Source organism: Odocoileus virginianus, chromosome 21 (genome assembly GCF_023699985.2).
Source record: "Odocoileus virginianus isolate 20LAN1187 ecotype Illinois chromosome 21, Ovbor_1.2, whole genome shotgun sequence".
NCBI classification, from domain to species: domain Eukaryota; kingdom Metazoa; phylum Chordata; class Mammalia; order Artiodactyla; family Cervidae; genus Odocoileus; species Odocoileus virginianus.
In genome coordinates this window covers 6614210-6640739 of record NC_069694.1, presented here as the reverse complement: position 1 = coordinate 6640739, position 26530 = coordinate 6614210, and the positions used below count along the sequence as shown (strand labels likewise).

Below are 26530 nucleotides of genomic sequence, written 5' to 3'. Positions count from 1 at the left end.
AACAGCAACTCTGGCAGCTGTAATGAGCACCTGGTCCTAGCGCACGTGTTATCAGAGCATGATTATCACCGATGATGCAAAAGCATTCCTACACTGGACGGAATGTCGAACCAGAAAGCCCCTGTGGTCCTGTCCAGCTGAAAAATGCTAGATGTCCACCCATGGACAATTTGCTTGCTGAAAGCTAACTGGAAGCAGCCAAAAACATTTTCAATTACAACTCAATCAAGTCAATGGCATTCTCTTTCTATTAACTTGAGGTCCTTTAATTTGTACACAAGCCCTTAATTATTTAGGCAGAAAAGAACAATTAATTTAACTCACGTGTCAAGAAAGTTTTGCTTTACTTGTTGGTTGACTTGACACAAAGCGTTACAAAGCTCCATTGTGGATTTATCATGTAGATGGCACACCATTCCCCCTCCCAGCTTCCTCTGTTCCTGGAGACTCAAAGTGCAAGTAAAACTGCCATTCCCAGATGGCCCTGAGTCATGGACAGGAGGAACAGTTTCAGTTCAGGCACTTACTAGTCCTGTGACCTAGGGCACATTAAGAAATCTCTCTGGGCCTCAGCTTCCTCATCTGGAGAATGGGGATAATAATGAACCCTCATAGAGATGTTCTAAAGATGAAACAGAATAATGACTCCATATGGTTCATAGGTTGTAAAACAAAATGCCTTTTTCTTAGTAGTTTCTACTTTTACAGCAAAATCATGGCAGATAATAAATTCCAAGACAATGAAGCCAAATGAAAACTCAGAGAAGCAGCTCAGGATCTTAGATTCACCATTAGTTTCTCTTCTTAGTTTTCATAGTTTGCTGTTTCTTTCTTTCTGGAACAAGATGTTTTAATTTAAAAAACTCTTTTTGGGGGCTTCCTTGGTGGCTCAGTGATAAAGAATCAGCCTGCCAATGCAGGAGACACAAGTTCGATCCCTGGCCGGGGAAGATCCCACATGCCTCAGAGCAGCTAAGCCAGTGCGCCACAACTACTGAGCCTGGGCTCTAGGGCCCGGAAACAGAACTACTGAGCCCCCACGCTGCGGCTACTGAGGCCCGCGTGGCAGAGCCTGTGCCCCAGGAGAGGCCACTGCAATAAGCCCGCACGCTGAAACGAGGAGTTGTCCCCACTCTCCGCAACTAGAGAAAAGCCCGCGCACCGAAAACCCAGCACAGCCGAAAACAAAATTATTTTAAAAATTAAAAATCCTTTCTGTTAATTGCTTTTATTTTCTTCGTATTTTTTAAAATAGAAACTTCACTGAAGCATTTCACATGTACAGAAAAGGCACAGACTAAAAGAGTATTTCTCAATGAATTTCACAAACCGAACACACGTGTCACCAGCACCCTATAGATTCCCTTCTAGTCATCATCCAGCCAAGGTTGACAGCTATCCTGACTTCTAATTCCACAGATTTGTCTCTTTTTGAATTTTAGGTAAAAGGGACTCATGTATTTTATTAAGCCAGGCTTCTTTCACTAAAAATTAGGTTTGTGAACTGTGAACACATTTTTACATGCAGTAACAGTTGTTCATTCTCATTGTATATAGGATTCTATTGAATGAATGTATCATAGCTGTTAAATTCATTCCACTATTGATGGATATCTGGGTTGCTTCCAGTTTGGGGATATTTTTAATGATGCTTCTAAGGGCATTGTGAAACTTACCTTTTGGTGAACATATGTAACAGACTTCTGTTGGGAACATACCTGGGAGTGAAACTGCTGGCTCATAAAGTATGTATACTTTAAGGTTTAGTGGGTCCTCTTTTAGGCACCTGGCATTTTAATCGGTGCTTATTTGATATCTCCTCTCCCTGCTTCCAGGATCTTACTCTTCCATTTGATCTCATACAACAAACCCCACTTAGTTTTGTTAAAAACAGAATCAATCATGTTTATTTCAAAACATTCTATGATTTGGAAATGTCATTCATAACACTGTCACAATCAAGGTCTTTCCTCCTTGGCCCTCACCAATCATCTACTGATTCGACAAGTTCCCAGCCTTGAGGCACCTCGAATCTGACAGGGGCACGCTAAAAAAGTAACAGCAAAGTAAGGCATTCTAGAGCCAAGTCCTGGAGAACCCAGAGAATCTGAGAAGACTTGAGAAAGGAGGAATTTTATGAGCTGGTGATAAGAAAGAATGGAGAGAGAAAAGGAAAGACAGTCAAAAGAACAACATATTGTAATGAAAAAGCATGAATCCAAGGAGAAGGGAAGCATGTCTGATGTGACAACTCCATGGGGTACTGTTGTGACAAGCCACATATAGGGCTGGAGCATGGACTGGAGCGGGGTTTTGAAGGGCCCGTACGCTGTCCAAAGCTTACCCCGCTAGCCTCAATTTCTCAATAAATATGACACATCCTATTGGTGTGCAAGCTGCTTTTAGGTGGTAATAAGTGAAGGCACTTCAATTTAATGGTCTGGTGAATTTAACGTGCATTAGAAAAATACTAGTTTTCTGGTTAATGTAGGGAGATAAAGTTCCACTTTAAATGTGCATAAGCAAAACAAAATTGAGTTGATTCAAAGAAAAAATTAAACTTATATAGGTAAAACATAGGGGAAAAATTATAAAGGCAGTAAGAAATGACTGGCATTGGGAAACTAACATAGAAAGATGGAGAACTAGGGGCAGTTTTAAAATAGGGGAATGATGCAGTCAGATGTGTCTTTCACAAAGACAATTGTTGAGTACAGAGTACTCAGTCTCTGGCCTCATTTATCACACTCTCCTGCATCCCTCTTGCCATAGACAGTTCTTCAGAACAGGCTTGTCTCATCCCACAACCCTGGCTTCACAGCATATCTAGGTGTTTGAGCAGTGAACTCCAAAGCCTGACAGTCTGGATTTGGTCCCCGGCTCTCCATCTGGTAACCTGGCTGGTAGCAGGCTGGTAACTTGGGCAAATTGTCTTTCTGCTTTATTTGCCACCTCGCTGGGTTGTAATGAGGATGTGAAATGTGCCTGGCATTCAACAGGTACTATAGCACATACATATGTGCTAATTTATATGATGGGTTTTATCTACCATAAAATACACCCTCCTTTCTATGCCTTGCAAACACTTGTTCATTTATTCAAACTCCAGGTGAAACCAAATGTCCATCAACTGATGAATGGTTAAACAAAATATAGTATATCCATACAATGGAATAGTTTAAGTTATAAAAAGGAATGAAATATCGATATATGCTACAACATAGATGAACCTTGAAAACATACAGGCTAAGTGAAACAAGCCAGACACAAAGGCCACGTATTATATGATTCTCTTTATATGAAATGTCCAGAAGAGGCAAATACATGGAGACAGAAAGTAGATTAGTGGTTGACAGTGTGTAGGGGAAAGGGAAACGAGGAGTGACTACTTGAGAGGCACAGCATTTCTTTTTAGGATAATGAGAATGTTCTCGAATTAGATGGTGGGATTAGATTGCACAGTTCAGTTCAGTTCAGTCATTCAGTCGTGTCCGACTCTTTGCGACACCATCAAGCGCAGCATGCCAGGCCTCCCAGTCCATCACCAACTCCCGGAGTTTACCCAAACCCATGTCCATCGAGTCTGTGATGCCATCCAGCCATCTTATCCTCTGTCGTCCCCGTCTCCTCCTGCCCTCAATCTTTCCCAGCATCAGGGTCTTTTCAAATGAGTCAGCTCTTCGCATGAGGTGGCCAAAGTATTGGAGTTTCAGTTTCAGCATCAGAAGTGAACACCCAGGACTGACCTCCTTTAGGATGGACTGGTTGGATCTCCTTGCAGTCCAAGGGACTCTCAAGAGTCTTCTCCAACACCACAGTTCAAAAGCATCAATTCTTCGGCGCTCAGCTTTCTTTATACTCCAACTCTCACATCCATACATGACTACTGGAAAAACCATAGCCTTGACTAGATGGACCTTTGTTGACAAAGTAATGTCTCTGCTTTTTAATACACTGTCTAGGTTGGTCATAACTTTCCTTCCAAGGAGTAAGCGTCTTTTAATTTCATGGCTGCAATCACCATCTGCAGTGATTTTGGAGCCCAGAAAAATAAAGTCAGCCATTGTTTCCCCACCTATTTGCCATGAAGTGATGGGACCGGATGCCATGATCTTAGTTTTCTAAATGTTGAGCTTTAAGCCAACTTTTTCACTCTCCTCTTTCACTTTCATCAAGAGGCTCTTTAGTTCTTTGGATTGCACAACTTTGAAATATACTAAAAACCACTGAATCTAACACTTTAAAAATGGTGACATTTAGGGACTTCCCTGGTGGTCCAGCAGTAGAGACTTTGCTTTCCAGTACAGGGGGTATAGGTTTGATCCTGGGTGGGGAGCTAAGATTTTACAATGCTTCATGGCCAAAAAACCAAAATATATTTTTTAAAAAAGCAATGTTGTGACAAATTCAATAGACTTTTAAAACGGTCTGTGTTTAAAAAAAAACGGTGACATTATGGTATGTGAATCATATCTCCAAAAACAACTACAAAATTTGGCTAAATGTAAAGTAATTAGCCTCCAACTAATAAAAATAAATGGAAAAAAAAAATTTGGCTAAGGTATCTGCCTGGTGGTCCAGTGGCTAAGATTCCTGGGGCCTGGGTTCCATCCACGATTGGGGAACTAGATCCCATATGCCACAACTGGGAGTTTGCATGCTACAACTAAAGATCCCACCTGCTGCAGCTAAGACCTGGTGCAGCCAAATAAATAAATAAAAAGAAAATATATTTTTTTAAAAAATCCAGGTAAAAGACCCTGTTCCTTCCTGAGCACCCCCTCCTCTGGGGCTCTTGTCCAGAACGTGTGCCCTGTTATATTATAGTAAGTTGGGAGAGGTCTTGGAAAAGACCTTGACGCTGGGAAAGACTGAAGGCAGAAGGAGAAGAGGACCACAGAGGATGAGATGGTTAGATGGCATCACCAACTCAATGGACATGAGTTTGAGCAGACTCCGGGAGTTGGTGATGGACAGGGAGGCCTGGGGTGCTGCAATCCATGGGGTTGCAGAGTCAGACACAACTGAGCGACTGAACTGAACCAGGAGACGTCAGCTTCCCCACTGGAGTGTCAGCAGCCTGAAAGGCAGGTAGGGTAGGTGGTTCATCTACAATTCCTCAGAATTTATCAGAATGACCAGTACCCACTAGTTGCTCCAGTCCATGCCCACTGATAGAGTAAGTAGAACCTTACCATTTGTGGGAAGAGCAGACTCGGAGAATACTTAATGTCCCCAAGTGTCCAGGCTCTGAAGTACCAATCCAGTGACCTAAGATCTTATGCCCCCACGCGAGGGCCCAAACGCTGTTGAGTATTAAGACTGTGTACAAAACAGCATAAAAAGCCCTTTCTTTTGCCATCAAGATTGAAACAAGCTTAGACTTGGATTTCTTTTTCTCTCCTGTCAACTAGGCTTGTTTGTGCCCAGCAAACATGCAAATCCTGAACTTAGAGATTGTTGGAGCAATGACAATCTCTGCTCTGATAATCACTAACCTGCCACAGCCGTTGTTAGTAAAGCAGGTACAATTCTTAAGATCCTGGCAAGGAAGCCACACTCTGTGTGAATGCATGTTATGAAGTAAATACAAGTAGCAGAAATCCTGCAAGCAGGGCACTGGTGAATGAAGTAGTGTGTCTTACGTGAACATTCCTTAGAGTTAGTCTGCTAATCCTGCTGTCATCGCTGGTTTGGAAAAATAAGATTACATGAAACACGTGAGTTATCTGCAGTGTTTGTATACATTTCCATACCTCTTCTTATAACCACCTTTGTTTCGGAAGGTAGGTGTGAAATAGAAAAAAAAAAAAAAATCAGAACATCAATTTAGAAGGGCTGAGTGAGACTGTGGGTTCCCTGTGAGCCTCAGTGTCCACCTCTGTAGGATGGAGACCCCGAATATTTCAGGGACAGTGCAAGGATTAAGTGAGCTAACATGAAGGAAAGTAATACAGATTTTCATTTATGGTTCAAGGATAAGTATGTAAAAAACACAAGCACATTACTCAAAGTTATAAAAAATTTTACAAGTAGGAACCCAGGGGATTTTTCCTTCTTTTTTATTTACTTTCTATAAATTACATGTTCTGCCTATGAGATCAAGTTCTATTTCTAAAGTTTCTTCCCACCTCATCTCTTTCTGGGGTTAGGGATTCCCCCTCTAACTGGCAACGACCTGTTTTTCATATCTCTGAGTCTCTTTCAAGACTCAAGAATCATACCCACCTAGAGAGGTGGGATGGGGTGGGAAGCGGGAGGGAGGTTCAAGAGGGAAGGGGCATATATATACCTACGGCTGATTCATGCTGAAGTAGGGCATATACCAACACAATACTGTAAAGCAATTATTCTTCAGTTAAAAATTAATAAACTAAAACCAAACAAAGGAATCACAGCTAATCCCAGAGCCAAACTGCCTGGCTTTGAGATCTGGTTCTGCCCTTACCAAGCAATGTAACCCGAGCCATGTTACTGGATCTCTCTGAAGCTCAGTCTTCCAGGCTGTAAAATGGAGATAATAATTCTATGTACCTCAGAGTGTTTTTATAAGAATTAAACGAGTTCATCTTTGTAAAGTGCTTAGGATAGGACCAGGCACTTAACACATGCTATGTAAAGGTTAAGTATATTAAAGGTCTCATCTTTATGAGGAGTTTCCTAAGGGTCCCTCTTCCCCGAATACGCCTCCTCAGGTTAAACTGATGCTACTGATCCCTAACAGCATCTAGAAGATTTCACAGCACTCATTTTTAATGTTGTCAGTCTGTCTGTGCTAGCCTACAAGCTCCTTTAAATCATATCTGTTTTTATTTCTAGAAGATAAATGTACGTGACACAAATGTAATAGACGCAATAAATGTAGACAAAATAAATGGTTTTCAGTGAATCAATGGATGAATAAATAAATACCTCTATCACAAAAGTGGGGGAACCAGGTTCGATCCCTGGTCAGGGACCTAGATCCCACATACTACAGCTAAAAGATCCTGCACACCACAATGAAGACTGAAGTTCCCAAATGCAGCAACTAAGATCCAGCACAACCAAATGACTAACAATAAAAGAACCAAGAGTACTGAGAGGATTTCTTATCCATTTTGTATCTCTAATGCCTGACATAGAACCTTTTACTCCGTGAATAAATGGCTGAAGTTATCACTACCAGGAAGTCCAATAAATCACATAGAATTTTGAAGAAGAGTTTTGGAAGCAAACTTGAAAGTATTATTTGATTCTTGGGCAAAACTGCAGATCATCTTAGGTTAACTGGGACAACTTTCCATCATAAGAAAAATATCATAGATGTATACATCTGCATCTCCAGGGCCACGAGAGGAGCAATGAAAATAATCAAGCATTCAGAAAACTAAGATCATGGCATCCAGTCCCATCATATCATGGCAAATAGATGGCGAAACAATGGAAACAGTGAGAGACTTTATTTGTTGGGGCTCCAAAATCACTGTAGATGGTGACTGCAGCCATGAAATTAAAAGACGCTTGTTCCTTGGAAGAAAATTTATGACCAACCTAGACAGCATATTAAAAAGCAGAGACATTACTTTACCAACAAAGGTCTGTCTAGTCAAAGCTGTGGGTTTTCCAGTGATCATGTATGGATGTGAGAGTTGGACTTTTTATAAAGAAAGCTGAGCACCGAAGAATTGATGCTTTTGAACTGTGGTGTTGGAGAAGACTCTAGAGAGTTCCTTGGACTGCAAGGAGATCCAACCAGTCCATCCTAAAGGAAATCAATCCTGAATATTCATTGGAAGGACTGATGCTGAAGCTGAAACTCCAATATTTTGGCTACCTGATGCGAAGAACTAACTCATTTGAAAGGACCCTGATGCTGGGAAAGATTGAAGGTGGGAGGAGAAGAGGATGACAGAGGATGAGATGGTTGGATGGCATCACCGACTCAATGGACACGAGTTTGAGTAAACTCCAGGAGTTGGTGATGGAGGAGGCCTGGTGTGCTGCAGTCCGCGGGGTCGCAAAGAGTCGGACACAACTGAGTGACTGAACTGAACTGAACTGAACTGATAGGACACAAGCCTCTTCAGAACAGAAAGATGAAGACTGAAAAAGAAAAAGACTCATTTCAAAGCATGAAGGATCAAGAGAGCCATGTGCAGGTAAATCCGCTACCTTGAGAAGCCTGAAAGTTAGCTTCAGAGGGAAGAAAAGTAAGCACTTCTTTAACATGACATAGTAAATTGTAGGGGCTTCCCTGGTGGCTCAGACGGTAAGGAATCTGCCTGCGATACAGGAGACCTAGGTTTGATCCCTGGGTCAGGAAGATCCCTTGGAGAAGGGAATGGTTGAGCCAGTTGATCTTAAGGGTAAAAGGAGGGAAATGGATGGAGATAAGGTCCCTGGAATTTGAGAGAATTCACTGATCATGAATCCATAATGTGTGGAGTGTTGGATAATGGTATCCAGGGTTTGAATGTGACATTCAAAGAGTGTAACTAGAAATTCACAAATTACACTATACAAAATATATCTTAGGAACTCTGCTAGAGGCAGGAACAAAGGCCCTGATCTAACAGGGTATTTGTAGAGCTTTGGGGACCTTAAATGACCTGACCCAGCATAACAGAAAAAGGTGTTCTTTGATTGTAATTCATTTCTTATGGAAACTAGTTTAAAAACTAAGCTTCCTTTGGCCAGGAACAACTGTAAACCTAAATGCATTTATCCTTTTCCCCTAAATCTACAGGACATCACATACTGACCAAAAAGTTTCTTCAGAGGAAAATGTCAACAAAAATACATGAAGGAACTTCACTGGTGGTTCAACGGTAAAAAACCCGCCTGCCAATACAGGGGACACAGGTTTGATCCCTGGTCAGAGAATCCCACGTGCCTCGAGGCGCCTCACGCACCACACCTGCTGGCACCATGCCACTGAGCTGGAGAGCCACAACTACTGAAGCCTGGGCGCCTAGAGCCGTGCTCGGCAGCAAGAGGCTACCTCATGGACAGCCCAGCACACAGCAACTAGAGCAGCCCTCACCAGCCATAGCTGGAGAAAGCCTGTGCACAGCAACACAGACCCAGCATAGCCATAAATATGAATAAATAAATTAAAAAAAATAATAAAGGTGAGAACACTATTTGTTGCACAGACTGTAGTGGTTGTGGAGAGCAAAGACTCACCTAGAACAGGGTTTCCAAATCCTGGCACTACTGACTTCTGGGTCAGATAATTCTTCATTGTAAGGGGCTCTCCTGTGCACTTCGGGATGTTTAGAAGCATCCTTGGCCTCTTCCAGAGATGCCAGTATCGTTCCACCCCTCCCAGACTGTGACAACCAATAATGGATCCAAACATTTGCCGAATGTCCCCTGGACAACAATCTCCTGCAACGGAGAACCACTGGTCTAGAACCACCTTGCACACTTAGTCGCTCAGTTGTGTCTGACTCTTTGTGACCCCAGGGACTGCAGCCCGCCAGGCTCCTCTGTCCATGGGGATTCTCCAGGCAAGAATACTGGAATGGGCTGCCATGCCCTCCTCCAGAGGATCTTCCCAACCCAGGGATTGAACCCAGGTCTCCCGCATTACAAGTGGATTCTTTACCGTCTGAGCCACCAGGAGCCTAAGAATACAGGTGTAGTATCCCTTCTCCAGAAGATCTTCTCAGCCCAGAAATTGAACCAGAGTCTCCTGCATTGCAGGTGGATTCTTTACCAGCTGAGCTACCAGGGAAATATATCAGTAATATTCACTCTCTCAAATGGGATTCAGAAATGGAGAATCAAGCCTGTAAGAACTTTGTAAGGTTTGTTGTACAGGCCATATAACTTAGCTGTTTCCTTTCTGTGACTTAACGTCAGGGGACTGCCCTTCCAAAACCATTCCTACCCCCCATCCTCATTTACTCCCACCATCTTGACCTTCTCTTTAGAAATCCTATGAATAGCAACCTTTTATAGATTTGAACCATGAAAGTAAAAAGACTTAAGAGAAATTTGGGACTGTGAAAACATGTCTAGCCCCAAATCTCCCCTCCCTTCTATCCAATTTTAAAGGCAAGGAAGTTGAAAGCCATATCAAAAGTCCCCAGTCTGTTAAACCAAGGGCAGATCTTGGTAAGAAGACTGGTCCTGGTCCAGGGATTTTTCCCAAACCCAACCTCCTTCAGGAAACCTTACGAGAATCTACATCCTGACCATTATTTACCTTGAGCAAACTGCTTGATCTGTTAGTCCTTCATTTCCATATCTGCTAGATGAGGTAATGTATGTGTGCTTACTCATGCAGTCATGTGCAACTCTTTGTGACCCCATGGACTGTAGCTTAACAGGCTCCTCTGTCCATGGGATTCTCCAGGCAAGAATATTGGAGTGGGTTGCCACACCCTCCTCCAGGGAATCTTCCCAACCCAGGGATTGAACCCAGATCTCCCGCACTGCAGGCAGATTCTTTATCATCTGAGCCACCAGGGGAGCCCAGACAAGGATAATAGTAGGACCTGATTCTTACAGTTGACTCTGCTGATTAAATAAAGTCAAGCCTGGCATTACAGTAGGCACTCCTTAACGTCAGCTCTTATTGTTAGCCATTATTATTTTCTGCTTTTAACTTTCAACTTCAAATATTTAGTTACAGATAGCTATTAAGCAATTACTCAGGCACAAGACTCTCCTTTTCTATCATTGATGACTGTAGGTACACACAGACATAATTTGCCATCAAAGTATTTTCCTTATTAAAAATAAAATAGAAATAAATGTGAAATCTTCAGATACTACATATCCTTTTGAGCAGTGACCCATCTTATGCAAAACCAAAAACCACACCATTTGGCCCAATTAAGCAACAATAAATTTTATCACACCTCATGGGCATCACTGGTGTTGACAAACCAGAATGAAAAGCTGCAGCCGTTGACAGTTTCTGTAGCCGTGATTGCAAAACATTATCCATTGTAACCTCCTCTCCTACCTCCACCCAAATGTAATGGTTTATGACTTTCTGAAACATTAGTTTTTTGGACTAGAGTTTTCTATTGCTTCAGACAATATAGTGTTTCATTCCTACAAATTTGGAAATATAAGCTCGATCTTCTTATTTTTAGAATAACCACTGGTAGGGGAGGGGTGTTTGCAGGGGTGATACAGATATAGCTTCCAGCCCTCCAAGCTCCAAAGCCTCATGGCTTATTTGTCAACAGATTCCCAAGCACTTGCTCCAGAAGCTCAAAAAATGGATTTGGGGAGGGGGGATCGGGATGGGGAACACATGTAAATCCATGGCTGATTCATGTCAATGTATGGCAAAAACCACTGCAATATTGTAAAGTAATTAGCCTCCAACTAATAAAAAATTTTTTTAAAAAAAGTAAAAAAAAAAAAAAAAGGATTTGTTAGAGATACAAATCAGCCTTTCACAATGTAGTTTAAAGTGTGTCCGTGCTGGCTTCCAGTTTCCACTCACTTACTAGTCAGAAGTGTTACAGACCCTTCGTCAAGTTAGGTAAGGAAGAGACAAGAAATATATTTGCATGTCCTAAATGGATCCATTTGTATGTGCCAATATTTACAGCATGAATTTGCATGCCTCTAAAAGTGGTTGTACCTCACAAGGAAATCAACTGTACTTCATGTTGTAGTATTTTCATCTTTTATAATATGGAATGAGTCTTTGTTCATGCATGATCTACACTAACTTTTCAATATTAAATAAGCTATTTAATATAAATTCAATATATATTAAACATATCTTCTACACTAAATATATTAAATATAATATTTAATTCTTAGCATATACATATTTCTGGAGAAGGAAATGGCAACCACTCCAGTACTCTTGCCTGGAAAATCCCATGGATGGAGGAGCCTGGTAGGCTACAGTCCATGAGGTCGCAAAGAGTCGGACACGACTAAGCGACTTCACTTTCTTTCTCTCTTTTCATATACATATTTATAATATAGTAGCACATCAATTGGAGGAGGAAATGGCAACCCACTCCAGTATTCTTGCCTAGAGAATTCCTGTCCCGTGGACAAAGGAGCCTGGTGGGCTGCTGTCCGTAGGTTCGGACAGAGTCGGAGACAACTGAAGCGACTTAGCAGTAACAGCAGCAGCAGCAGATCAATGTGCTAACTATATAATGCAAATATCAAACCTATAACACTGAAATATTAAATATGTATAGGATTAATTTGAATTAGACAATTCTTAACGGCTGAAACTATACTTAAAGATTTTCAGCATTGACCCACCCTAAGCCATGCCCACATTACCACATACCACATTACCACATACACTGAGGATGGCTCATTTGTTAGAATACTGTTCAGCCATGTGTGATGTAAAGGTTACACACTTTATCTATATTTGCTAATCTGGACACAGTGATAAAAAGAAATAATGAAATCCAAAATAGCTGCCTAAAATAAATGCCTCTCACTCTTGCTAGAAGTGCTGGATACAAAAGGGAAACATTTCCTTGGGGTGTTTAACAGGCATCTCAGTAAACATTCCCCAAACTGAGCTCCTGGTTTCCCCAGCTCCCCTTGAAACCGTTCTCCTTCAGTCCCTCACATCAAACCCAGTAACTTTAGCTAGAATCCTCATTCCTTCCCTCACCCCTACATCCAGGCCATCACTAAGTCTGGCTATTTCTTCAAGTCACTGGCGAAACCCTGACCACAGCTGAACTGAGTCTGTAACCCAGGCAGGAGAGCGCAAAGAAGAAATGGCACACGGCTGACCAGCACGCCTCCACTCTCACCGCCACCTTCAGAAAGGAATCTTATTTGTCTGCCACGGCATCCTCCCTCCAATTCAGTCTTTCCCTAAGAGTTATTATTCAACCAGTAAGTCCTTTTTTCAGGCTTTCCACTGGATGGGGGTAACAAACTGTTCTGGGGTCGAAGGGCCTGCAAGCTCTAAGACCCAGTTACCCCCGAGACCTTATCTTGTGCCTCTCTGCTCCCTGCTCCCAGCACTGGGGCAACACTGGTCTCCTTTAAGTCCTTCAGCATGCCCAGCTGCTTCCTGCCTTAGGATCTGCATAAATGCTACACCTGAAGCACCACCTCACATCCCAGGGGAGCCTTCTCAGACCACTCCGCCCAAGAGTCCCATCTTCTATTGCCAGAACCTCTCGGTTCCTTCAGAGCACTGAATCCCATCTCCACCCCTAAGGAAAGCCCCAGGAGAACAGGGAATTTTTCTTCTCCGCTGCACACCTAGTACCTGGCAGCTGGCACATAGCAGCTACTCAATAAATAACAGCTGAGTCTGTGTCTACATAAGGAAAATAGGTTTTTTCAAAGTCGGCTTTAAACCCGTTTAATCCACATTCAGCTCCCCTGATGGTTCAGTGGTAAAGAATCTGCCTGCCAAGTATTCCATAGTCATCTTTTTTTTTCAAGTATACCTATTAACAAGGCCTATATTTTGATAAATTGTTCTAATTCATAAAGAATTACCACTAGCTCCACCTACATAGTATATTGTTTTTTCTAAAAAAAAAAAAAAAAAGTTGCTCAGTCGTGTCCAACTCTTTGTGACCCCATGGACTGTAACCTGCCAGGCTCCTCTGTCCATGGGCAAGAATACTGGAGCGGGTTGCCATTCCCTTCTCCAGGGGATCTTCCCAACCCAGGGATCGAACCCAGGTCTCCTGCATTGCAGGCGGATTCTTTATCCCCTGAGCTACCAGGGAGGCCCAGTGTATTCTTAAACACAGATCTGACTGAACATTTACATGCTACTCATTCTTAATGTCCCATTCGGTACATGTGATAAGTAATACAATGATTTGCAGAAAGTACTAGAAATATTAGCTGATTATTAAGTATACTCAGGGTTTTTAAAAAGTTCTTGAATTGTCCATTTTACTATCAATTATGATGACAGTTTCCAAATCAACTCAGAAATGAAAAATATCCAGATAATTGTAAATCAGCCACAAGCCATGATCAACAACAGTCAAAAATAACTATATCCACGATCTTCACGTACCTTCAGCAGAATTTATACACTATTTTTTGTTTGTTTGTTTTTGGTTGTGCCATGCAGCTTGTGGAATCTTAGTTCCCTGATTAGGGATGGAACCCAGGCCTCCTGCAGTAGAAGCACCGGGCCCCTAACCACTAGACCACCAAGGAATTCCGGTTTTTTAACTGCAAAGAACCTTCCTGGAGAGCACACTCACCTTCAAGACCACTTCTAGGGACTTAACTTGGTGATCCAGCAGATAAGACTCTGAGCTTCCAATTCAGGGGACATGGGTTCAATCCCTGATCAAGAAACTAAGCTCCCACATGCCTCGTGGCACAACAACAACAAAAACCCAAACCCAGGGCCCCCAAACCCAGTAGCCACAGGATCCCACCAGCCAGCAGGGAAGACCTTTACAGAGTTATAGATCTAAAACTAACAGGAGGACACACAGAGCAAGCTGCACCTCCAGGCACCAAGAAATGCAGTTTTATTTAACCAAGGAAAACCGTGCGGAGGGAGGGAATGCGGAGGGAGGGAATACGGCAGGGCCTAGCAAACCAGTAGGACAGATCAGAGGGTTGTGCCACCCCGTAAATGCAAGGCCCGAGTTTTGTAAAAGGTTCTGGAGAGAGATTAACAACTCAGACAACGACACTAGCACTCATGTCATGCCAGGTCAAGGGGAAGACTTAACTGAGCTCTGCAATCGAGAAAAGAATGGAGATAGAATCCAGGAGGAACAGCTTACATTCGGCAAAATCGCAAAGGTCTCAAGAGACAGTTAAAAAAAAGTGCAAGCTGTCTTGACAGTTACTTTCAGGGCAATCATTAATTATAATTAAATGACAATAGAAAAAGTGATAAACAATATAGTAACATGAGTTAGTTCAGCGTAATTATCTGTAGGGCATGCAATTCACAAGACTGGTTCAAAACAGAGCTGTATGATTTACATGGAAATCACAAAAAGATTGCCAAAGACTAGGCTTTGATTTGGAAACAGAAGTGCTGAAATGATTGCGCCATTCCCATGCCTTGCTTGTTACTTAGTCACTGGCCTCCATCAAATGCTCCTGGTGGCACAGAAATTAACGAAACCAGAGAAAATCTGGTAGCTTAACAGGAGAGGTCTGGGGGAAAATCATGCTTATTCAGAAGGACGTGCTTGCAGTTATATTTTGAGCAGAACACACAAGTACTACCTTTCCACTGTACTTGTGCTGTGTAAGGGTCTGTGCTTTATTCACTTCTTTGACAAATATTTATGGATTACCTACTCTGCGCCAGGGGCTTCCCAGCTGGCTCAGGGGCAAAGAATCCACCTGCCAATGCAGGAGATGCAGGAGACAAGGGTTCAATCCCTGGGTCAGGAAGGTCTCCTGGAGGAGGAAATGGCAACCCACTCTGGTATTCCAGCCTGGATACTCCCATGGCCAGAGGAACCTGGCGGGCCACAGTCCGTGGGGTTGCAGAGAGTCGGGTGCAACGGAGCACGCACGCACTCTGGGACAGACTCTGCTCTACGATGCCTGACAAACATCAATAAATGACGCAGATGTCCTAGTAGGGGACAGACAGACAGTAAGCCACACAACCATAAAATACTCTACAAAGTACAGCATTAAAAACAGAGCAGGGTAGGGAGAGAGAGTGCCAACAGGAAGGAGGAATTCACACAAAGGGAGGAAGAATAAAGACTTGCAGGAGGTCGAAAAGTGGAGCTTGGGTGTATTTGGGGAAGACAGTGCAGGGAGAGGGAGTAGTGAGCGCAAAGGCCATGAAGCATGAAGCTGTGGCTAAAGCAAAGCGATAATGGGGTGGCTGACAGGAGATGAGATTTAAGAGGTAATGCGGACTTTCCTGGCATTTCACTGGTTAAGACTCCATGCTTCCAATGCAAGGGGCACGGGCTCAGTCCCTGGCCAGGGAAAGAAGATCCCACAAGCTCTGCGGTGTGGCCAAAAGAAAAAGAGGTAATGGGACTAGAAATATAGTGCCTTGTTGGCTTTTGAGAGAGATGGAGAAGCTCTGGAAAGTTTTCAGCAGGGAAATAACATGATCTGACTGCTCTATGAGTCACTCTGGATACTGTGTCAAATACCCAGCCTGTGGGATCAGGGCAAAGGTGGAAGCAGGGAGAAGAGAAAAGCAGATTCTGCCGTTCCACTGACAATTTCATCGTTTAACTTTAGCCGATGGGGAAAGGACAAGACCCTTCACACCTCAGTAGGATGTGTGAGAACACGGGTGTCACCATTTGACTCAGGGTCTGTGTGGCTCACCCTCTTCCCACTGGGGGAGTGACTCCCAGGTCCCACTCTGGGAAGGGTGCTGAGCGAATATTCGAAGATTCCTGCCTTCCCAGGGTTGGTCTCAGCCACTGGGAGTGACTGTGGATACGGAGCCCACTGCAGATAGAAGGCACAAATTCCAGGGATCCTTAGTAGTAAGTAGTAGTTTCTGCTTATTCACTGGCAAATCTACAAGTAACCTGAGGTGGATCGTGGAACCCACAATCTAGGGCAAAGAGCAAAGCAGGTACCTGGGACAAACTATTGTTTGCAGTAGCTAGCTTGTTATAGGATTCCCTTTGCCCTGCAAATAGGATTTCACTGGAGGCAGTTCTCTGAACATAAGTCTTCACCACTTGCCCTCCTTCCTCTTAGCTGAGAATACACCAACAGCCGTACCAGAAACACCAACCGCTGGGGCTCAGAGCTGTGCACTCCCTTGAGATTGTTCTTCCTCGGTGGATCTCTGTTCACTCTCCCTAATTTTGAGAAAATGCACTTTTCCCTGATAATTATCTAATAAATTCCTTCTAATTTGAGAAAATACATTTTCCCCTTCTCACTGTTACCTAGTAACAAGTCTGGGCCTTCTAAAGGCTGTTAAAGAGCAGAAAAAAAAGAGATATAAACATTTAAATGTTTGCCAGTGTGATGGGCACCTAAACACTGCAACAATTCAGCCCCTCCCTTCCCCATCCAGATATGCTTTTCAGAAGCTTGGCTGTGGATAAAGCTTCCATTCTGGTTGCTTTCTGGATATTTTCTCTATCCAACAATTTTTGCTAAAATGCTTGTGGAAAAATAGAGGTCATCCAAATAAATATGATTCCATAATACATGCCCATGAAATGAAAAAAAAAAAAAAAAGCTATCATTTTAGATGGTAATGAATTTGGGCAAAGAAATTCTTATTTATTGAGCACTTAACTATAAACTAGGGACATTGAGGAATGCAAATATTATTTACACACAAATCCTGCCTCCAAGGAACTTAATGTCTGTTTGGCAGGGGAAAACAGTATATGTACAAAAAGTATCAAATGATATAAAATGCCATGAGAAGTGCACAGATAAGACACTGGCAGTTCTGAGAAAGTCTCATGCTCTGATTATGAATATGACCAGTTAACACTAACCAGCAGAAGTCATAATAGGAACTACTTAAGTTTGCTGTCTTAAGGTCTTTTACATGGAGTATTTCTACTTTGCATTAGCCATTTCCAGATCTATACTTTTTTCAGCAGAACATTTGGCAGTCTCTCACTTAACAGATATGATAGCATCATTCTTTTTGCTTCTAATAAAACATCATACAGTTGATGATCATATATAGAGAGGAAAGGAAAAGGCATGTTAATGATTCACAGTTAGTTTCTTTCTACAACTAAGTTACAAAGACCAAAAAAAAAACTTGCAAAAAATAGTGCCCGCCTATAATGGCAATGGCATTTGGTCAAAAGGAGTGATCTTAAGAAGAGAATCCTAGATTACCATCACCAGAATAAGTCACAAAAGGAGTAGGGTAGTGAGATGAGAAGGCGGCATCCTAAAATGATACATAATAAGTGAGCAATGCAACACATCAGACTGACTGCATGCCAGGTACGGTTCTGAGCCCACTTTATACAATAGATTGATTTACTTAATCCTTGTAGACTCTGTGAGACAGGCATTTTACAGCTAAGGAAACTGAGTCATGGAGAGATCAGGTAGTCCGTAAGTGGACAAGCTAGGATTTGAACCAAGGTAGGCTGTATTCTTAGCCACTTCTCCACGGAGTTTGAATTTAATGTGAATGGTCATCCTTTCCCCACAGGCTGTCATCTTCATGCGGGCTAACCACTCCTTCTTTCTCTTCACATGTGACCAAAGTTGGTTCAGATAGTAAAGAATTTGCCTGCAATAAGGGAGACCTGAGTTGGATCCCCGGGTTGGGAAGCTCCCCTGGAGGAGGGCATGGCAACCCACTCCAGTATTCTTGCCTGGAGAATCCCCCATGGACAAAGGACCCTGGTGGGGCACGGTCCACAGGGTCGCAAAGAGTCAGACACGACTCAGACTGAACACATACCCTGAGAACGAACAAGCCCACGGAGCTGGGACCTCCTCTGCATCATCACGCTGCAGCTTTGCCTTTTATAATCTAACTAAATTCCAAGGTAAATTCTCAACCACTGCACTCTTCCCTGGGAAAAGAGTAAGATCATCTGCACATAGAAATATATCATGATTATTAGCTGGAAGAATAAAAACAACAACAATAACAACAAAAAACCCATCAGACCATTGAATTTTCTGTTAATAATAAGCTGCGGTGCCTCACTGAATTTTCCCTGTCACCAAATTCTCCCAGTTGTAGTTACACAAAGGCAACTTTGTCTTGAGACAGCTACTAAGAAGATGGGCCTTATCTTGGCAAGGGCTTGGTGTACCAAGAACCATGTTATTATTTTTGAAAATAAATGACAGCAAACAAAGAGAAATATTATTTAAGCCATCTTTTCAAAAGACACAGTGCTATCATCATCATGGACATGGAACCCCAGTTTCGGACACATGAATATTTTACCTGACCTCAAAAAGCCCAAATACACATTTTCAGAATGGCAATCAAACTGATCTAAGAAAATTAACACCTGAAAAAAATCTTCCTCACTTTATTAAGTACTTCTTTTGTTTTCTTTTGGCATGATATGTAATGCTTTACAAAAATGATTGAGTGAAGACTCAGTGCTCTGAAAGGTAAATACTTTTTATTATAATTTGTATAGGTTGGCATTTCCTTGGTCAGGTAGAGGTGTCTTGTTTCTGTTTCAGCTACACAATGCCCCACATTCATTGTACATCCACCCATTGCCCATTGGTATGTATACTTAACCCTTGCTCATCCACGTGTGGACTACCCATTGCTTCTACAAACCAGCTGTTTTTTTCCCCCAGTATATGGAAACTCAAGGAATATGACCAAAATTGACTATTAGCCAAAGCAAAGCACAATCAGGAAGCAAACACTGTCAGCAAATCCCCTTTCATCAACATACACCCACCAACTATGGTCTTGGCACTGGGACATTATGTTCTCAACAGCTACAAACATACAATATTCCCAAAGACAAATATCGTGATTTGAGGCCAGTGACTGTTTTCTTGACTAATGTAAATGGCTGTAATATATAAGCATACATTTTGCATTGCCGAGAATCCGCTGAGACCAAAGGACTGATATTTCCTCAAAATCACAAAGCATTTTCAGGGTTACACCAGCACTTTGTCTTCTGGTGTCATCTCTCTTAAGTGGCCTTCAGAAAGGTAGAGATTGTTCTTCTGATTTCTAAAATGATCCCACTCTTTAAAACCTGGTAGGGTTTACCAAAAAGAGAAACTATAAACTACAGTCAAGCATTTCTACTGTAGTCTCAGTTTTGTTGTTTTGTATTTTACAGATGTATAAACTGTTTATATCTAAACACTCCCACAAATCACTTCTGCATAAACTAACTGCCTAAGATGACAAAATCTCCAGATTCACAGTGAAAAAGAATGCTCATATTATACACCTAAATTACCTAAACTAAGCTGCGGGTTTTTGTTTTTTCTTTTCAGGTATCATTTAAACCACTGCAGAAAGTAGATGAAAGCCAGAGTGCAGTGTGGTTGAAGGGCCTGTGCCTTTTGTAATCCATTTACTTTAGGTTGTACCTAGAGACAACATCTTGAACGCATTCAAATGAGTCATCTATTGCAGTGCTCTAGGGCCATTTGAATTACAAAAGTGGGGGTGAGCCTCAGATTCCTCCAGTTGCCAATTCACCTGCAACAGTTGGAGGGCATTAAATCCCACATTATTTCAGGGGCTTGGAGCTCACTTGTTTCTTGGCCATTTATTCCTCCAGATACTCTGTACCCTTCTACTTCTGCTGGAAAATTCCTTCCTCGCCCACTTCTCAGGGCAAAAAGAGAGGTTCTGGAAAGAGGGGGTACAGTGACTTGAAGGGAAAGATATCCTTTCCCTCTGAGTCCTCTCCCCATACAGATGCTGACAGAGCAGAAGGAGATGCAACTATCAAGAGGCAGAAACCATCAGAACGCAAGCTCAGACCATTTCAGGAATCTTTTACTGACGAGATGATTCAGGACCACACACAACAAGTGGCAAGGTGCCATTTCCCCCTAAATCCCAGTATGAGAGGTTTCTAACTTGAGGTGGCAGTTGAACAATCGCATATTATCATCGCTATGCTATTCTTCTCGGGAGTTTCTAGAAGCCTTCCATCTCATAACCCAAGTCATCCCTGCATTGCCATTATTGACAATCCTTTTCTGGTTGTTCTTTGAAGCAATGACCCTGAGCAGGTGGTTGTTTGGACTAACACACACGTCTCACAATATTAAATCAGAAAATCAACATCATCATAAGACACAGAGACTGCTCCCAAGAGGAAAAACATATCTTCTAATCGGGCCACTAGCTGAAACGTTCCAATATAACCTTTAACTTGGAATCATTCTGACAAACATTTTTTTAAACTGCATTTATGTATTCAATGTAACTTTACAAACGTTTGGCACACAAACCCTAGGTTCTTATAAAATCTATCCTTTAGCTAAGTCGTATGAATCCCACACTTAAGCCCTCTTCAGAGTAAGTTTTTTTCTAGGATTATGCATCCTCTGGGAAAACCGAATCAGAGTTTCACTTGAACCTCAGGCCAACTTTGAGGAGATCTCCCTCCCCCCACTTGCACCCCTGTATCCAGTGCTGAAAAACCAGAAGGGACTTGAAATGTAGAGGTGGAAACCTGTCTGAAATAGGCAAATACTTCCCTCTAGCAGTCAAAGCTCAATCATTTGGGACGTGATAGATTTTAATCATCAGATCAAGAGTAGAATTTGGAAAGCAAGTTCATTTTGTAAGAAAATTATTTTATTGGCTTCAATCTTCTAATCTTTGTTTAAATTACTGAGAACAGGTTCTGTTACTAGTATACTAATCACAGAACAGTCTAATCTGAATGCTCTTATCATGTGAGGGGGAAAAAAAAATGAGAGTCATCCTAAACACCAGTCAGAGCAAGTATGAGGACACACGTCCTGAAGCACATAGTCTCCTTGCTGTCTATCTTGATTTCATCGTCAGTGTTACCAGCTGTTCTGGGCAAAATTTAGTCTACAGCAGCATAGGTAGGAATAAAAAATACGCTGACAATTAAAACTATAGAGATTGGAGTAAAGTGATGATGCCAAATTTTCAATCTAACAAGTTTCTGAAAACTCAAAAACCAAGAAAAAGATAAAGAATCTTCAAAACTTGATTCATTTTTGGCATCTGTTCACAAAAGACTTGAGCAGATGAATTTAAGTGTACCCTTGTCAGGTAAAGAAGCGTGAGAGTCAGACTAGGAGCTTGGTTTTTGTCAGTTTATTTCTTCCTTTAACAAATATTGAAAAAATAACACTGGGCAGATTTCTCATTCTCCCTCTGTGCAGTAATTAAGTCAAAGAGGCCAAAAAGGTTGATCAGAACAAGGTGAAGGGTAAGGTAGACAAGAAAGGATATGAAAACCGAAATTCCTTTCTTTCCTTCCTCCTGTTTCCATTTTGGACTGGGTTAGTTTTGTTTCCCTCCAAGATTTCAGATCATCAATCTGACAAGGATTATTGTTTAATAGTCCACCAGGCTCCTCTGACCATTGAATTCTTCAGGCATGAATATTGGAGTGGGTAGCCATTCTCTTCTCTAGGGGATCTTTCTGACACAGGAATTGAACCTGGGTCTCCTGCATTGCAGACACATTTTACCATCTGAGCCATGCCGAACAGCAATACAAAATCCTGCAAAATGCTATCTCATCGCCTTGATTGGATACTTGGCTTTGTCTAGAGATTGTGTTTTACGCTGTTGAAAATCTTTTACCTTTTAGAATCGGCACCTACAACTCTCAAATGCACTTGGTCTAAATCGCAACTGTGCTTAAATCTGTGGCAACCTCTTCACATTTATGCTTTTCTCTGCCCTAAAAAATTCTTGTGATTCTAGCATTACAAGTTTTAAAGAACACATTTCTAATCTATATTCATATTAAAGAACACTGGGTGAGCCATTAGAATATGCTACGTCAGTAACAGCACAAATCAGTACGGCAAAAATCAGCGCGGCCTATGAGTAAAGTACCTTGAGGACACGATCTTAGATAAGCCTCAAGAAAGAAGACACATCCCCAAATGCTTTGGGACAGTACCCAAGAGTAGATGAACTTTTACCTTAATAAAAAATGAATCACTATTTGAAAAATTCCACTTCATTTACTTTATCTGATTTCTTAAATATCCAGTGGTGGATTTGTCAGCTGTCATAGTTCATCAGCCCTAGACTTTTATGCAGATTGAATTTTTTAACTTTAAACAACTAAGCCTGTGCTCAATGTTACCTTGGGAGGTAAATGACTCGAAGATATTCCCCTCATATCCTCCCCCAACACAGATACCCCCAGTAACCCTCCCCTCCTTACCACTCACTGTGAGATGCCTGTCATAAAAGTTTTCTCAATCTCACTTTAATAATCTGAGTCTAAAAAGTCACCTGTGCCTCTGGACAGCCCAACCATACGCTTTCAAGAGCCCAATCATACTGTTTCAAGAGGTGGGGGGCGGGGGGGGGATTGTTTATTGCATGGAAAAGGTTTCATCACCAGAGGAAACGATGGGGCTGACTGTATATAATTTTCTGCTTTTCCAGAAGCTGACGTTTTAAAAATCTTATTATAAACCATTTCTTTCCAATTAAATATGCCAGAGTCAGAAGAGGGAAGGTAGAATAAGGGAAGATAAGGTCTAAAGAGAGAGGAAAACAAAATTTCAAAATCTGGACCCACAGGTAAGATTAAGGGACAGTGGTTAGAAAGATCGCCAAAAACGACCTTACCTTTGTGATGTATTTGCAGCCGCCCACTCCTGAAATTAACACCATTCAGAGCGCGGTAGCGACTGACACAGCTAGGAAGTAACCTACAACATCTGCTCGGCCTCCCTCTTTTTAATGTAAAACCAAAATAAGGAGTGTCCAGCGACTCCCTACCGCGCCGCTTAAAGCCACAGATCGTTTCAGGCTTCTCTCCCAGGCTCCGGGAATTCCAGTTGGTCAGAATCTCTTAACCTTGGAAACCCGCAGGAGAGAAACTCTCCGAGGACAAGTCCCCGAGCCCCAACTTCTCACTGTCCCAAGCTGCGCATTCCAAAGTGAGAAGCCGGCGCGATAACCAGAAGGCGGTTCTCTCGGGGCTAAATTTCTGGCGGGAGCGAGCACTCGAAAGCGCGGCGGGTCCCCTTGGCCGAGCGGCGCCGGCCCCGCACCCGCGGGAGAGCGGCGGCCCCGGAGCCCTGCGTGCGTCCGGCGCTGCGCGCGGGGAGCGCTCGAGCCGCGGCTCCGGCTCTTCCCGGTTCCCTCCTCCCGCTGCGGCCCTCCCCCATCCGAGGCCGTCCGCCTCACAGTAGCAAGGTTGTCTCCCGTCTACTCCCTTCCCTTAAACTCACCAAACCAGATTTTTACTCCCAACACCGGCAACTTCCCGTAAATCTGCTCTGAAATTTTACCCTGCTCGCTGAGCCGCCGCTGGCTGAAGGCCAGCGCAACATTCCTGTTGTTTTAGGAGCGCAGATACCTTTGCTGAAGGTTGGGGGGGAGAAAACAAAACAAATCTGCCTCGATGGGGGAAGAGACGTGGGGACTTCACCCCGCAGGCTCGTCGCTCCCCGCTCAAAAAGTCACATCCATTTTAGACGGCCAAGACACAGCCCCAGCAGTGGCACCTGCTCCACCTGAGGACATCTGCCCGAAAGCAGACGTCTGGCCCCCGGCTCGGGGCGGCCGAGGGGAACCAAGCAGAACCACGCTTGAGGAATAAGGAACCCGCAGCTGAATCACGAGCCGGTCGGTACACCCCCCCGCGTGCTCCCCCGCCTCCCCCAGTAAGAAGTCGGGTAACCAGGTAGGATCCCGGCGAGCTCGGCGGCGGGCCTGGAGGAAGGGGGCGCCTCCCGAGAGTGTCCTTACCTGGGGCAGAGCAGCTCGGACGGGCACGGGAACGAGCGTCACGCGGACCAAGCCCTGACCTTTGCCGGGGCCTTCGCCGCAGGGCCTGGGGCCTGGGCGCTGCTGGTTCAGAAGTGGCTCATTTTAATACGCTCTGACCTAAAGTTACAGCTGGTTTCTAGAAAGGGGACAGAAGAACACGGCATCTGAAAACAGCAGCCAAGCCCTCCCTTAACCTCGGCCCGGTCCTCTGGGGAGTCGGTTCTAGCCCCCCGCGCAGCCCCATCCTCCAGAAATCCGCAATCTCTGCCCCACCCCTTCGCATTACCTGTTTACACAGGAGTTAAGGAGCCTCCCGCATTTCAATAGAGCGCTAAGCCTGTTTGTAGGCGCGGAATCGGCCAACAGGAATCGAGTTCTGTGACTAAACAAACGAGAAGAGGAAGCCGGCACCACCAGGAACCTGAAACGGAGTTGTGATTTCGGGTTGCGGTGTCATTCAACTGAGGGGAGGAAAAAAAAAGTGCTGCTTCTCATTGGGCTGCTTTACCGAAGGAATAGTTAAAATCTTTTTTTTTTTTTTTTTTTTTTGCGGGTTAAATGAGTTAATACATACAAAAATGTTAGAACAGTGCTTGGCACGCTGTGTTAATTGCCACTACTGCCACTATTTTTTAAAATTATTATTATTTGTACTATAGCTTTTTTTTGAAGAGGTGGGATCGTGATCAGAGAAGTGAGCCAACACTGCCACTCTCTAGCTATAAAGCCTTCAGTCAGTTTCTTTCTTCTTTTTATTTTTTTAAACCTCTCCCAGCCTCCCCAACGGTGAAATTTCTGCCGTTTACATTCATTGAATATAATGAAAGTTAAAGATCCTGTAAAAATAGTGTTTAAGTGATCTCCATTTCACTTAAAATTTGCAAGATGGACAAGATACATGAAAATAAATTGACCTGTACGCTCCATGAAGTTCTCTGACAGCGAGGAAACTCAGAATCTAGCCGTCTACACAGACGTGTGTTTCATTCGAATTCGGATTTAGGCACCTAATTTGCTGTCTGACACCCGGAGAGTCACTTATCCTAGCCAATGCTGGACACACAGTGGCCATTGCCATTTGAATATCAGCGTGAAACGGGGGGAAATAATTTTTAAGCTCTTCATAAATATCTGAAAGTAATTATTGACGGCTAAGATGTGCAGTGCTGACACCCTTTTTTCTCCACTTAACTTCACTCTTAAAGAAATCATAGCCCCTTTACCTGAATGAGGCCTTTAGTACTTTGCCGCACTTTAACCCACCTCATTTTACCCTACAATTCTATCCTATGGAGTACTTCATTCCGGTTTTGCAGATTGAAGACACTGAGGTCAGTTAGAGCACATTTTCCCTGAGTGTTGAGGCCGAGATAGTTCTCTGCTCCAGTGAAATCTGAAAGCAGCGTTTGCCACCTTTTGGAAGAATGATTCCTTCAAACCAGTCAGGAATTCTGAAACATTTTAAATCTCTTTGATTTTTTGTCTTCCCTATGGTGCAAGACTTAACAGATCAATGAAATGTTTTCTGACTTTTAGATTCATTCCTTGTTACTATATAAGCCATGAAGATCCGGCACTGTGACCCCTTCAAGGTTCTCTCACCATATCTAAGATGCCAGGCACAGACAAGCGTTCCACAGCCTCCAAACAACTTAAAAACTCTGACTCCACATAGCTCAGATTTTTCTTTTCTTTTCCGTAAGTATCAGGATTGTTACCTTGAGAGCCTCACAGTGTCAGGGACCTTCTGAGTTAAAGAATTCAAGAGGGGACATTCTCAGGCTCACAGATTTTCCCACCTCCTTTTCCAGGCTTTTCCATAGAAAGCAGTGGGCCAAACCTGGGGAATGATGGCTAGGAATAATCAAATACGTTTGAAAGCGTGGAGGTCAGTGAGTGCAGGTGAACTGGGGCTGGAATCAGGGAAGATGGCCCTCGAGGAAGCCCAGCACCCTGGCAGCAAGTCCTTATGGCAGTCCTCAGTGGTTCACTTTCTCTCAAATGATGCCGGGCACTGCTCCTTCTTTCTCCGTTTTGTACACTGCCACCTATGAAGTGGATATCATTCTTATTCCTACCACTTCCCACTGCTGCTCCTAGGAACACAGAGAAAATAAAACATTTTTTAAGTGACAGTCTATGGCAAAAGAAATATGAATGTTTGTTAGGACTTCTTTGTGGTTGACCTTGATGTCT

The 26530-nt window shown here is 43.0% G+C and overlaps 1 protein-coding gene across 10 annotated transcripts in view; it reads right to left on the bottom strand.

Moving 5' to 3' along the window:
* Positions 1-24757, bottom strand: part of RBM47 (RNA binding motif protein 47) — a 175437-nt gene extending 150680 nt beyond the window's left edge. For 3 of the 10 annotated variants that reach the window (XM_020878959.2, XM_070451985.1, XM_070451979.1), the window contains exons 1-2: positions 24621-24756; positions 24314-24470 (exon numbers count right to left, since the gene is read on the bottom strand). The gene's annotated coding sequence lies outside the window, so the exon portion shown is untranslated. Of the gene's footprint in view, positions 1-6448; positions 6488-23185; positions 23632-23793; positions 23897-23921; positions 24164-24313; positions 24471-24620 lie in introns of those variants that run through there. The other 7 variants (XM_070451990.1, XM_070451989.1, XM_070451981.1 and 4 more) reach the window with 6 other exon arrangements.
* Between the last annotated feature and the right edge of the window lie 1773 nt (positions 24758-26530).